This window comes from Rhincodon typus, chromosome 31, assembly GCF_021869965.1.
Source record: "Rhincodon typus isolate 14 chromosome 31, sRhiTyp1.1, whole genome shotgun sequence".
Taxonomy (NCBI): domain Eukaryota; kingdom Metazoa; phylum Chordata; class Chondrichthyes; order Orectolobiformes; family Rhincodontidae; genus Rhincodon; species Rhincodon typus.
In genome coordinates this window covers 37,834,288-37,847,207 of record NC_063362.1, presented here as the reverse complement: position 1 = coordinate 37,847,207, position 12,920 = coordinate 37,834,288, and the positions used below count along the sequence as shown (strand labels likewise).

The 12,920-nt window shown below is 42.3% G+C and overlaps 1 protein-coding gene across 1 annotated transcript in view; it reads right to left on the bottom strand.

Moving 5' to 3' along the window:
* Nucleotides 1-12,920, bottom strand: part of LOC109922779 (ephrin type-B receptor 2) — a 383,441-nt gene that overhangs the window by 154,295 nt on the left and 216,226 nt on the right. The gene's annotated exons all lie outside the window — the stretch shown is intronic.

Sequence of the window (12,920 nt, the reverse complement as noted above, 5' to 3'; positions counted from 1 at the left end):
AGTGCATGTAATTTGTTATTTTAATTCGCCACATGGGTGCATTGGTGGCAGTTCATAAAAACAAAAAAGAGCTCAGTTCTGGGGCACATTGACCAACTGATGTGCTGATCTGCTGACGCATCGTGGTGAATACAATAATTAACACTACTGAGAGTCAAAAATAAAGCAGGTAGACAGTGGAGTGGATAGGTGGGAGGGAAGACGATAACAAGTAACAAGTAGAACATAGAACAGTACAGGCCCTTCGGCCCACGATGTTGCACCGACCTATTATCCTACTAAGATCAAACTACCCTGCATACCCTACATTCTAGTGAAAATAACTAACAGCCAGGTTCTCTGAGGTTCTTGTGATGCAGTAGTAGTGTCCCTACTTAGCCTGAAGTAAAAATATCAAGAAAAACCAAAAGAACTGCGGATGCTGTAAATCAGGAACAAAAACCAAGTTGCTGGAAAAGCTCAGCAGGTCTGGCAGCAGTGAGTGTTGTAAAAATATCAAGAGCTGGGTTCTGCACCCCCCTCCCATTACATTCCCCTCCTAATTTAGCTCCCTACCTCTCTTCCTACCCTTTCTTCACCTTGTTATTGTTTAGTTCGTAATGAGTCATTAAAAAAGAAAAACAGCTGAGCCCTTTCATGGGTCCCCAATGAAGTGTGTCCTCCCACTTTCTGTCAGAGACTTGGAACGATGGTTTTGAAATGTAGCAATTCCAGGCTATTGTATGTTAAAGTGGTTCACATACTCCCAGCCCAAATATTTATTCTGTGGTGCCGTGGAATCTGTGGACCATGCATATATTGGTTGTAGAAAACTGCACTCACTTTTTAGTTATTTGAAAGTCATGTGAAATATGTGACCTGTCATATGTGGAAAGTTGAGAATAACAAGGTGCAGAGCTGGATCAACACAGCAGGCGAAGCAGCATCAGAGGAGCAGGAAAGCTGACGTTTCGGGCCTAGACCCTTCTTCAGAAAAAGTTGTGGAAAGTTGTAGATTTTCCCAGTGCCCTAGACGACCACATTTGGAGTAAGTGCTTCCAGTCACAGAAACTTGAGCTCCAGGTTTTGGAGCATGATCTTCAGTTGTAGACACTGTGGCACATCTGTGAGGCTGATGGTTAAGTAGATGGCACATTTAGAGAGGTGGTCACATCGCAGCATTAGGGACTGGAGGAAGGAAGTGCCAGACAGTCCAAGAGAACTTGGTAGTTTGTGCAGGCGTTCTCTGGGATCCTGTTCACAAATCAGCTTCCCATTTGGGAAGCTGATGAGGTGGTGGTTCTTGGAGGAACCAGTCTGAGGCAAGTTTCTGGCACCATGAGTGCCCGGACTATACAGGAGAAGAGGAAGAAGAATGGAGGGGCAATAGTAATAAGGAATTCATTAGTTGTAGAACAGAAAGGCATTTCTGTGACTGCCAATGAGACTCCACAATGACACACTATTTCCCTAGTGCCAGGGTCCAGGACATCACACAGTGACTTACAGGATATTCTTCTGGAAGCAGGTGAGCAGCTAAAGATCATGGTCCATGTCAGTACCAATGAGTTAGGTAAGGAGGAAGATACGGTCCTGAAATCAGAATTTAATAAATCACTGGATTAGTAATCCAGATGCTAGTGCTCTGCTGATGTGGGTTTGAATCCCACCATGGCTGACAGTGAAGCTTGAAACCAATAAAAATCTGGAAGCAAAAGCCATATAACCACTGTCAATTCTTGTAAAAATCCATCTGGGTTGGTCAAAGACCTTTAGAGAAGGAAACTTGCCATTCTTAGCTCCTATTCTGGCTCCTGATAGAGATTTATAATTTTATAAGTGGTACAGACAATTGGAGTCTTTTTGCCAGGGTAGAAATGTAAATTACTAGGTGACTACAGGTATAAGGTAATGGGGGAAAGTTTAAAGGAGGTATGAGGGGCAAGTTTTTTTATACAGAGGGTGGTAAGTGCCTGGAATACGCTGTCAGTGGAGGTGGCAGAAGCAAATACAATAGCAACGTTTAAGAGGCATCTTGACAAAATACACGAGTAGGCAGGGAACGGAGGAATTCGGACCATGTAGAGACAAAAGGTTTTTAAACTTAGAAAGGCATCATGTGTCAGCGCAGGTTTAGTGGGCTGAAGGACCTGTTCCTGTGCTGTACTGTTCTTTGTCACAGTAAGGCTGGATGAGGTTAATGCTATTGATGTGTGCACATGGAATTTTAGAAAACATTTGATACAGTACAGTCTTGAGGAAAGTTATAGGTCATGATATAAAAGGGACAGTAGCTATGTTGACAAAAATTGGCTGAGTGATAAGAAACAGAGGATAGTAGTCAATGGATGTTCTTCAGGCTGGAGGAAGGTTTGTAGTGGAGTTACTAAGGAGTTGGTATTGCAACCTTTCCTTTTCCATTAATATATATTAATGATTTGGATCTTATTGTGCAGGGGACAATTTCAAAGTTTGCAAATAAGACCAAACTTGGAAGAACTGTTTTATGTGAAGAGGACGGTGTGGAACTCTACAAGAACATTGGAAGGATGGTGGAGTGGGCAGTTAGGTGGCAGTTGACGTTCAATGCACAGAAGTGTAAGGTGAAGCTAGGTAGGAATAATAGTGAAAGGCAATATAAAATTAGGGACAATGGCAAAAGTGGTGCAGGAGAAGAGAGAACCTGGGTGCATATATGCACAGCTCATTGAAGGTGACAGGACAAGTGGGCAGAACAGTTAATAAATCATACAGTGTTCTTGGCTTTATTAATAGGGGATATAGTACAAGGGCAAAGAAGCAATGCTGAACTTGGAAGAGATTTGTTGGAGGTTTACAAAATGACGGCTGCATTGAGTAGATAGGGAGAACCTGTTCCTGCTTGTAAAAGGAACAAGAACGAGAGGACATTAAGGTTTTGGAGTAGATTTGTAGCTCGGGTTGTGGGTGTTCAGGTTGTTGAAATTGGTTGGCTCGCCGAGTTGTTTTCTTGTTTCGCAGATGTTTCGTTACCATGCTTGGTAACATCCTCAGTGCAGCCTCCGGTGAAGCATTGGTGTGTTTTCAGGCTTGGTTTTTAAATTCTAGGGTCCATTGAGATGGATTGCCTTCCGGGTTTCCTTCGTAGTGGAATGTATATGGGGTCGAGTTCAATGTGTTTATTCGTGCAGTGCCACGCTTCTAGGAATTCTTGTGCCTGTCTCTGCCTAGCCTGTCCCAGGATCTTGGTGTTGTCCCAGTTGAAGTGATGGCTCTCCTTGTCCATGTGGATTGAGATGAGCGAGTAACTCATCTGTTTATTGTCACCGGTTTGTGATAAACGACAACATCCACTCGCGAACCACTTCAACTCCCCCTCCCACTCTCTGGAAGACATGTCCATCCTGGGCCTCCTCCAGTGTCACAATGATGCCACCCGGAAACTGGAGGAACAGCACCTCATATTCCGCCTTGGAAGCCTACAACCCAATGGTCTCAATGTGGGCTTTACTAGCTTCAAAATCTCCCCACCCCTGACCTCATTCCAAGACCAGTGCCCCCCTCTTCCACACCTCATTGACCTGTCCATCTTCTCTCCCACCTATCCACTCCACTATCTACCTGCTATCATCGCACCCCCTCTCTCTATTTATTTCAGAGCCCCCTTACCCTCCCCCATTTCTGAAGAAGTGTCCCAACCCGAAACGTCAGCTTTCCTGCTCCTCTGAGGCTTCCTGGCCTGCTGTGCTCCTCCAGCTCCACACTGTGTTATCTTTATCTAAATGTGATGCCACTCTCAAGGAGCTATAAACCTGCACACTTAAGTCTCTCCGTTCGACAACACTCCCCAGGGCCTTAACGTTAACTGTGTAAGACCTCCCTGGTTTGTATTACCAAAATGCGACATCTCACATTTATCAGAATTAAACTCTATCTACCATTCCTCGGCCCACTGGCCCAGTTGATCAAAATCACATTGTACTCTTAGATAACCTTCTTCACTGCCCACTGTATCACCAATTTTGGTGTCATTTGCACACTTACTAACCATGCCTTCTACATTCTCATCCAAATCATTTATATAAAATGACAAACAAAATTGGAGCCAGCACTGCTCCCTGTGGCACACCGCTGGTCATAGGCCTCCAGCCTGAAAATCAATCCCTTTTTTACCACCTGTTTTCTACGATTAAGCCAATTTTGTACAAATTGGCTAGCTCTCCCTGGATCCCATGTGATCCAACCTTACCAACCAGTCTACAATGTGGAACTTTGACAAAGGCCTTGCTATAGTCCATGTAAACAACATCTACCTTTTTGCCTTCATCTATCTTTTAGTAACTTCTTTAAAAAACTCAAATTATGAGACAAGATTTTCCACGCACAAAGCCATGCTGACTATCCCTAATCAGTCCTTGCCTTTCCAAATACATGTAGACCCAATCTCTCAGAACTCCCTCCGACAAATTAATCACCACTGACTTAGGCTCCTTGGTCTGTAGTTCTCTGGTTTTTCCTTGCAGCCTTTCTTACATTAGGGATGCTCCAGTATTCCGGCACTTCACTCATGCTGTCGATGGTGCAAATTTCCCACTAACTATTGGGGTCCCTATGGTATAATCGCATCAAAGTGATCACCCCCTTATTTCTCAGTTCCATCCACCCTGCAACTTCTTCCCTAACTTCCCACAATGTCCTGGGATAAACTTGATCGGGTTCCAGGGATTTATCTACATTTATGCATTTTAAGATCTCCAGCACCTCCTCTTCTATAATGTGGAGTCTTTTCAAGACATCACTATTAATTTCCCCGAATTCTCTAGCTTCCATGACTTTCTCCATGGTAAATACTGACAAGAAATATTCATTTAGGATCTCTCCCATCTTCTGTGGTTCCACATTCATTGATCTTTAAGGAGCTCTATTCTCTCCCCATGTTTTTGCCCTTAATATACTTGCAGAATCTTTGTGGATTCTCCTTTACCCTATCTGCTGAAGCTATCTCATCTCCTCTTAAGTACACTTGTACACCCCGATACTCCAAGGAATTCATTTGATTATTACTGTCTATACCTGACATATGCCTCCTTCTTTTTCTTGATCAGAGCATCAATAACTATAGTCATCCAGTGTCCTCTACTCCGGCCACATTTGCCCTTCACACTAACAGGAATGTGCTGGCCTTGAACTCTCATGATCTCGATTTTGAAAGCCTCCCATTTGCCTGAAGTCCTTTTAATTATGAACAGCCTCCTCCAATCAACTTTTGGAAGTTCCTGTCAAATACCATCAAAATTAGCCTTGCCCCGGTTTAGAACTTTAACTTGTGGACTAGACCTATCCTTTTCCATAACTATTTCAAAACTAATAGAAATCTGGTCATTGGTCCCAAAGTGCTCCTCCACTAACACTTTGATCACTTGCCCACCTTACTTCCCAAGAGGAGTTTGAGTTTTGCCCCTTCTCTAGTATATCCAATTACATACTGATAGAGAACATTTTCTTGAGCATACTTAACAATTTCCTCCCCAGCCAAACCCCTTTACGCTATGGCAGTCCCAGTCTAAGTTTAGAAAATTAAAATCCCCTACCATTACAACCCTATTATTCTTACAGCTATTTGCGATCTCTCCACTTAGTCGCTCCTCAATTTCATAGAATATAGAACATAGAACTTAGAACAGCATAGCACAGTACAGGCCTGTGCCGACCTATTATCCTACTAAGATCAATCTACCCTGCATACCCTACATTTTACTATCCTCCATGTGCCTCCACTACCACTGCTGGCAGCGCATTCCACACGCCCACCATCCTCGGTGTAAAGAACCTACCTCTAACATCTCCCCTATACCTTCCTCCAATCACCTTAAAATTATGCCCCCTTGTAATAGCCATTCCCGCCCTGGGGAAAAAGTCTCTGACCATCCACTCTATCTATGCCTCTCATCAACTTGTACACCTCTATCAAGTCACCTCTCATCCTTCTTCACTCCAATGAAACAAGCCCTAGCTCCCTCAACCCTTCCTCATAAGACCTGCCCTCCAGTCCAGGCAGCATCCTGGTAAATCTCCTCTGCATCCTCTCTAAAGCTTCCACATCTTTCCTGTAATGAGGTGACCAAAACTGAACACAATATTCCAAGTGTGGTCTAACCAGAGTTTTATAGAGCTGCAGCATAACCTCACGGCCCTTAAACTCAATTCTCCTGCCAATGAAAGCCAACACACCATACGCCTTCTTTACAACCCTATCGACTTGGGTCGCAACTTTGAGGGATCTATGGATGTGGACCCCAAGATCCCTCTGTTCCTCCACACTGCCAAGAATCCTGCCATTAACCCTATATTCTGCATTCAAATTTGACCTTCCAAAATGAATCACTTCACACTTTTCTGGGTTGAATTCCATCTGCCACTTCTTTGCCCAGCTCTGCATCTTGTCCATGTCCCGTTGCAACCTACAACAGCCCTCCACGCTGTCCACAACTCCACCAACCTTTGTGTAATTTGCAAACTTACTAATGCACCCTTCCACTTCATCATCCAAGTCATTTTTAAAGATCACAAAGAGCAGAGGTCCCAGAACAGATCTCTGCGGAACACCACTGGTCACCGAGCTCCAGGCTGAATACTTTCCATCTACTACCACTCTCTGTCTTCCATAGGACAGCCAGTTTTGTATCCAGACAGCCAAATTTCCCTGAATCCCATGCCTCCTTACTTTCTGAATGAGCCTACCATGTGGAACCTTATCGAATGCCTTGCTAAAATCCATATACACTGCATCCACTGCTCTACCTTCATTGATGTGTTTTGTCACATCCTCAAATAATTCAATAAGGCTTGTGAGGCATGACCTGCCCCTCACAAAGCCATGCTGACTATTTCTAATCAAACTGGTCTGCAATTCCCAGGATTATCCCTATTCCCTTTCTTGAACAAGGGAATGACATTTGCCACCCTCCAATCTTTTGGCACTACTCCAGTGGACAGTGAGGATGCAAACATCATTGCCAAAGGGGCAGCAATCTCTTCCCTCGCTTTCCATAGTAACCTTGGGTATATCCTGTCTGGCCCAGGGGACTTGTATATCCTCATGTTTTTCAAAATTTCTTGCACATCTTCCTTCCTAACAATAACCTGTTCAAGCAAATCTGCCTGTTTCATGCTGTCCTCAAACGTCGAGGTCCCTCTCACTGAAGCAAAGTATTTATTAAGGACCTCCCCTACCTCTTCTGACTCCGCCCACAAGTTCCCTCCACTGTCCCCGATTGATCCTACCTTCACTCTGGCCATCCTTTTGTTCCTCACATAAATATAGAAAGCCTTGGCGTTTTTCTTGATCCTACCCATCAAGGTTATTCTAGCTCTCCTAAGTCCATTCTTCAGTTCCTTCCTGGCTACCTTGTCGACCTCTAGAGCCCTATCTGATCCTTGCTTTCTCAACCTTAAGTAAGCTTCCTTCTTCCTCTTGACTAGGTGTTCAACATGCCTTGTCATCCAAGGTTCCTTCACCTTAACATCCTTTACTTGCCTCAGTGGGACAAACCTATCCAGTAACTGTAGCAACTGCTCCCTAAACAACCTCCACATTTCTGTTGTGCTTTTCCCTGAGAACGTCTGATTCCAATTTATGCTCCACAGTTCTTGCCTAATAGCATCATAATTCCCCCTCCCCCAATTAAATACTTTCCCATACCATCTGCTCATGTCCCTCTCCATGACTATAGTAAAGGTCAGTAGTGAGCACTATCACTATTTCCTGCTAACTATTGGGGTCCCTACGGTATAATTGCATCAAAGTGATAACGTCCTTATTTCTCAGTTCCATCCACATTGCTTTGCTTGACAAATTGCTTAGGAATATCCTCTTTAAGTATTGATGGTTTCACTAATCAAAAACAGCATAGCCCTCCTCTCTTGTATCCCATTCTATCCTACCTATAGCATCTGTACCCCAAAACAATAAGTTGCCAGCCCTATCCCTACCTGAACCAGGTTTCTGTAATAGCTATGTTATCCCAGTCCCATGCTCCCAATCATTGAATCATAGAATCCCTACAGCGTGCAAACACGCCTCTCGGCCCAACTTACCCTCAGAGCATCCCACCCAGACCCATGCCCCTATAACCCACCTAATCTACACATCCCTAAACACTATGGGCAATTTAGGATGGCCAATCCACCTGGCCTACACATCTTTGGACTGTGGGAGGAAACCAGAACACCTGGAGGTAACCCACGCAGACATGAGGAGAACATGCAAACTCCACACAGGCAGTTGCCCAAGGGTGGAATTGAGTCCGTTTTCCTGGCGTTGTGAGGCAGCAGTGCTAACTACTGAGCCACCGTGCCGCCCCAATGCCCTGAGTTCATCTGCCTTATATGTCAGGCCTTTTGCATTGAAATAAATGCAGTCTAATTCATCAGTCTTCCCTTGTTCCCTGCTGTGCTCTTGCCTATCTTGTCTATTTAACCTCTGTGACAGCCTCAACCTTCTCTCTTGTCTCACTGCTGCTTAGGGTCTCACTCCACTGCCGGACTTGTTTAAATCCTCCCAAGTTGCTCGAGCAAATCTCCCTGCCAGGATATTGGTCCCCCTCCAGTTCAGGTGCAACCTGTCCCTCTTGTACAGGTCACAATTCAAGAAAGCATTGCAATGATTATCAGATTGAGAGAGCATGCAAGCGTATGGGGAAATAGCAAGAGTCATTCATAGAGGTATACAGAACAGAAAAATGCCATTCAGCCCATTGAGTTTGTGCCAGTCAAAAACAACTACCTACCTATTCTAATCCTATTTTCCCACACTTGGCCGTGAGTGTTCCTCTGAATAACTGTTGAGTGTTATGACGGTTTCTGGCTCTACCGTCCTTTCAGGCAATGAGTTCCAGATTAATAAAATTTCCACACATTTCCACTAAACCTTCTTCCCCCCTTACCTTAAATCTATGCCTGTGGTCATGATCCCTCTGTCAAGGTGAAAAATATCTTCCTGTTTCCCCTCTACAAAATTTTATAAATCTCGGTTATGTTTCCTCAGTCTCCTCTGCACCAACAGAAACAACACTATCTATCCAATGTCTCTTAATAACTCCAGCCCAGGCAACAACCTGGTAAATCCCGGTCAATACAGTGTGGAGCTGAAGGAACAGGAGGTCAGGCAGCATCAGAGGTGGAAAATCAACATTTTGGGTTTACATCCTTCATCAGGACTCCTCTGTACGTTCTCACATCATGATTTCCAGAACCGCACATAATATTCAAGCTAAGGCCTAACCAACATTATTTCAGCATAACGTCCCTGTTCTTAAACTCTAGCCTTAGCTGATAAAGGCAAGTAAAACGTATGCCTTCTTAACTACTTTATCTAACTGTCCCACTACCTTAAAGGACCACTGGACATTCATACTAAGGTCTCTCTGATCCTTGGTGCATGCCAAAGTCCTACTGTTCATCATGGATTCCCTTGCCTGGTTTGTCCTGCCCAAGTGAATCACCTCATTGTTATCTGGATTTAATTCGTTTGCCACTGATCAGTCCATCTGTCCAGCTTGTCCATTTTCTCGTGTAATCTTTGGATATCCTCCCCACTACTTACTTTCAAATCATCTGCCAGCTTTCAGCTCAACCCTCTTAAATCCAAGTCTAAATAATTCACAGATGCTTATATAAACAGCAAAAGCTCCAACACCTATCACTGCACCTATCACTCACCGGACACAAGGTTCCAGGAGGTTGGCACTATTTAATGCTGGATGTTTGAAGAGCTAGTGCAGGCACGATGACCTCCATAAGGGCCTTGTATGGTTTCAGCTTCCTAAACCTTACATACGCTTCCTTTTTCTTTTCGACTAAACTTTCAATATCTCATCTCATCCAAGGTCCCTGAATCTTGCCATCCTTATCTTTGATCCTCACAGGAACATGCTGGTCCTGAATACCGATCAATTCGCTTTTAAAAAAACTCCCACAGTGTCAGATGTGGAGTTATCCTCAAACACCTGCTTCCAATTAAATTTCTCCAGTTCCTGCCTAATGCTGTACAATTAGCCTTTCACCAATTTAGCAATTTCACCTGAGGGACTAGTCTTATCATTATCTGGAACTATCTTAAAAGTTATAGAATTAGGATCACTGCTCTGCCTCTGAAACTTCAATCATCTGGTCAAGCTCATTCCCCAATACAAAGTCTAGTTGGAATATGCACTTATTGTTAGAAGAAACACTCCTGGTTGCAACTAACAAATTCTGCATCATCTAAGCCCCTGGCATTAAAGGAGTCCCAGTCAATGTTGGATAAGTTAAAATCAACCACTAAAATAACCCCATTGTTTTGACAAATTTCCCTGATCTGCCAACTGTTGGAGTCTGATGGGGATAGTAATTAGTCCTTGTTTTATGTGGTGTAGCTACCTAAAGTTCTAGGCTAAACAGATAATGTTCAAATCTTAGTGTCTACATACAAATCCTCCAATCCTTCACCGCTGAATGGCTCTTGCAACACCATTATATGAACAAAGGTTATATAAAGAAGTATAGCAATGACAGCCAATATACTGCACTAGCTTTCACCTTTGTCTTAGTAGTTGGCATCACATTTAATATTTTATCCTAAGTAAATATTCAAGAATGAAAATACTTGTTTCTTTGCATCAGAATTCATAAGGAGCCCCTGCAGTTTCTTTTCTTGTTTAAAACTGTCTTGGTTTGACTGAATTATTATTACTTATCATTAGTTACTTGATCCAGGGTCATCCAACTTTTACTGCAGTTCTTTATTTCAGTATTTTGTTTAGGATTCTCCACATATCAGCTTTGATCTTAGCCTGACTTCTATATAGTTTTAGGAGTTGAAATGTGATGGGTTCATGTGTTCTATCTAACTCTCAACTCTCATCATAAATCAGGAATGCAGCAACAACACAATGTTCCTTTTACTAATGAATTTATCATCGACTTCCCATAAATCAAAGATAACCTGATAGTGACGCCACAAATAAGTTCTGATCCATCCTTTTGGAGGCAAGAAATAGGAATTACCACATTTCAATGTTGAATATAAGAAGTGAAACCCCTCTGAACTTGACCAGCAGAACTTGAAACACAGTTTTACGCACTGGCACCCTATATCCATCTCAAGGGTCTATAAGATGTGTTAATACTACTGTTGAACATCCGTCTGTGTCACATTTATAATCTGATGATAAACATCTTTCTGATGGGACAATATGAAGGTGAATCCTGCCCAGTGAAATCATGAATTGCAGTGTCACCAAAGCATAAAGATCATGACCATGAATCTGTCCCAGATGATCTTGAAAACATAAATGACGAAGTGGTTATCACAGTAATAATTCCTCACCTATCAGTACAGTACTGTAATGCTGTTAGTTTTATAATAATGTTGAACTGTAACTCCACAGCTATTTTGAAATGGCTAGTGCTGAGACAGTAATATGTTCCCACTGTAATACTATTGATACTGCAATCTAATACTGTCAGTTTTCATGTGTTTATGACATTCAGTCAGTTCTCAACAGCTCATTTCTAATAGTTGCTAAATTCAGTATAGTTGGTCACTTCAAAAAATTTGTTTACCAACTCCGATCAACTACAGATCCCAGTCTGAATCATTACAGATCCCAGACACTATCAGCTAATATTGCAGACAGCATAAATTATAGATGCCAGTCTGAACCAGTGACAGATTCCAGGCAGCATCAGCTATAGATTATGACATCCAGATAGGTGCAGATTAGTTGGATTGTGTGAATGAAATGGAAATGGTACAACATAATGAGAAGCTTCAGACTTTCTCCTTTTGTCATATGGTTTTATGTCTAAAAAGGCCCGAGAGAGTCTGGTTGAGAAGAAAGCAAGATCAAGAACTGTCTTCATGCTAAGCCTTTTTTAGAACTCTGTTTAATCCATATTCATACTAAATACAATTATACACAGTAATTGAGACATACCAAGCTGTAATCTTAAAATCTCTACATGTTCTCCTTTCTTCCCATCAACTTTCTATCTTCTATCCATTGTTCTGATTAATTCCACACACCTTGCTATTTTTGCCCAGTAGGGAGCAGCTCTGTGACATCATCCTAAGATTGCTCCCAGGTTCTACAGCGCTTACAATAACACTTCTTTAGGAACAGGAAGTTCAAAACCAACTTTCATGACGACCACAGCTTTTCCATCTTCAAAGGAAAGTTGGACTTCAAGGGTAAAATGCTTGACCATGTTCACTCTTTTCGCAATTAAGTACAAGGCTAAAAATTATTGCGGCAGGTATTAAGAGATGGATAATTTACACATCTCATGCCATCCAGCTTTTTTGGTATTTTAATCGAGCGACCAAGCCAGCTACAGTCAAGAGTAGACAATGCGATGCTGTAATAATATGATTACTATGTCATTATTAATCATTACAGATCCCAGATACCATCATCTAATATTGCAGACAGCATCAGCTATAGATGCCAGTCTGAATCAGTGACAGATTATAGACAGCATCAGTTATTGGTGATGATATACAGACAGACGCAGGTTAGTTGGATTGTGTGAATCAAATGGAAATGGTAATAATGTCATAATGAGTAATAGCAATATGCCAAAAAGTTTCTAACCTACTGTGGCTTCATGTATAAATCTGAACCACTCCACATTCAGTCACTTAAAATATCTAGATTAGCATTACTGTCCTGCATTTGATTACTTTATGAAAAGCAAATGATGCTTATGTCCAAATTAATTACATATTGAGTGTCTGGTGTTCTTATTTATCCAAGAGTTCGTTATAAAATTCTTGGTCTCATTTTACAATGAAATTATATTTAGAGGTTGCTGAGCTAAGGAAAACATTGACCTTATTTAAGGATATTTTACTTTTACTCATCTATGGTACGTGGGCACTGCTGGCTAGTGAGCATTCACTGCCTGTCCTTAGTCACACT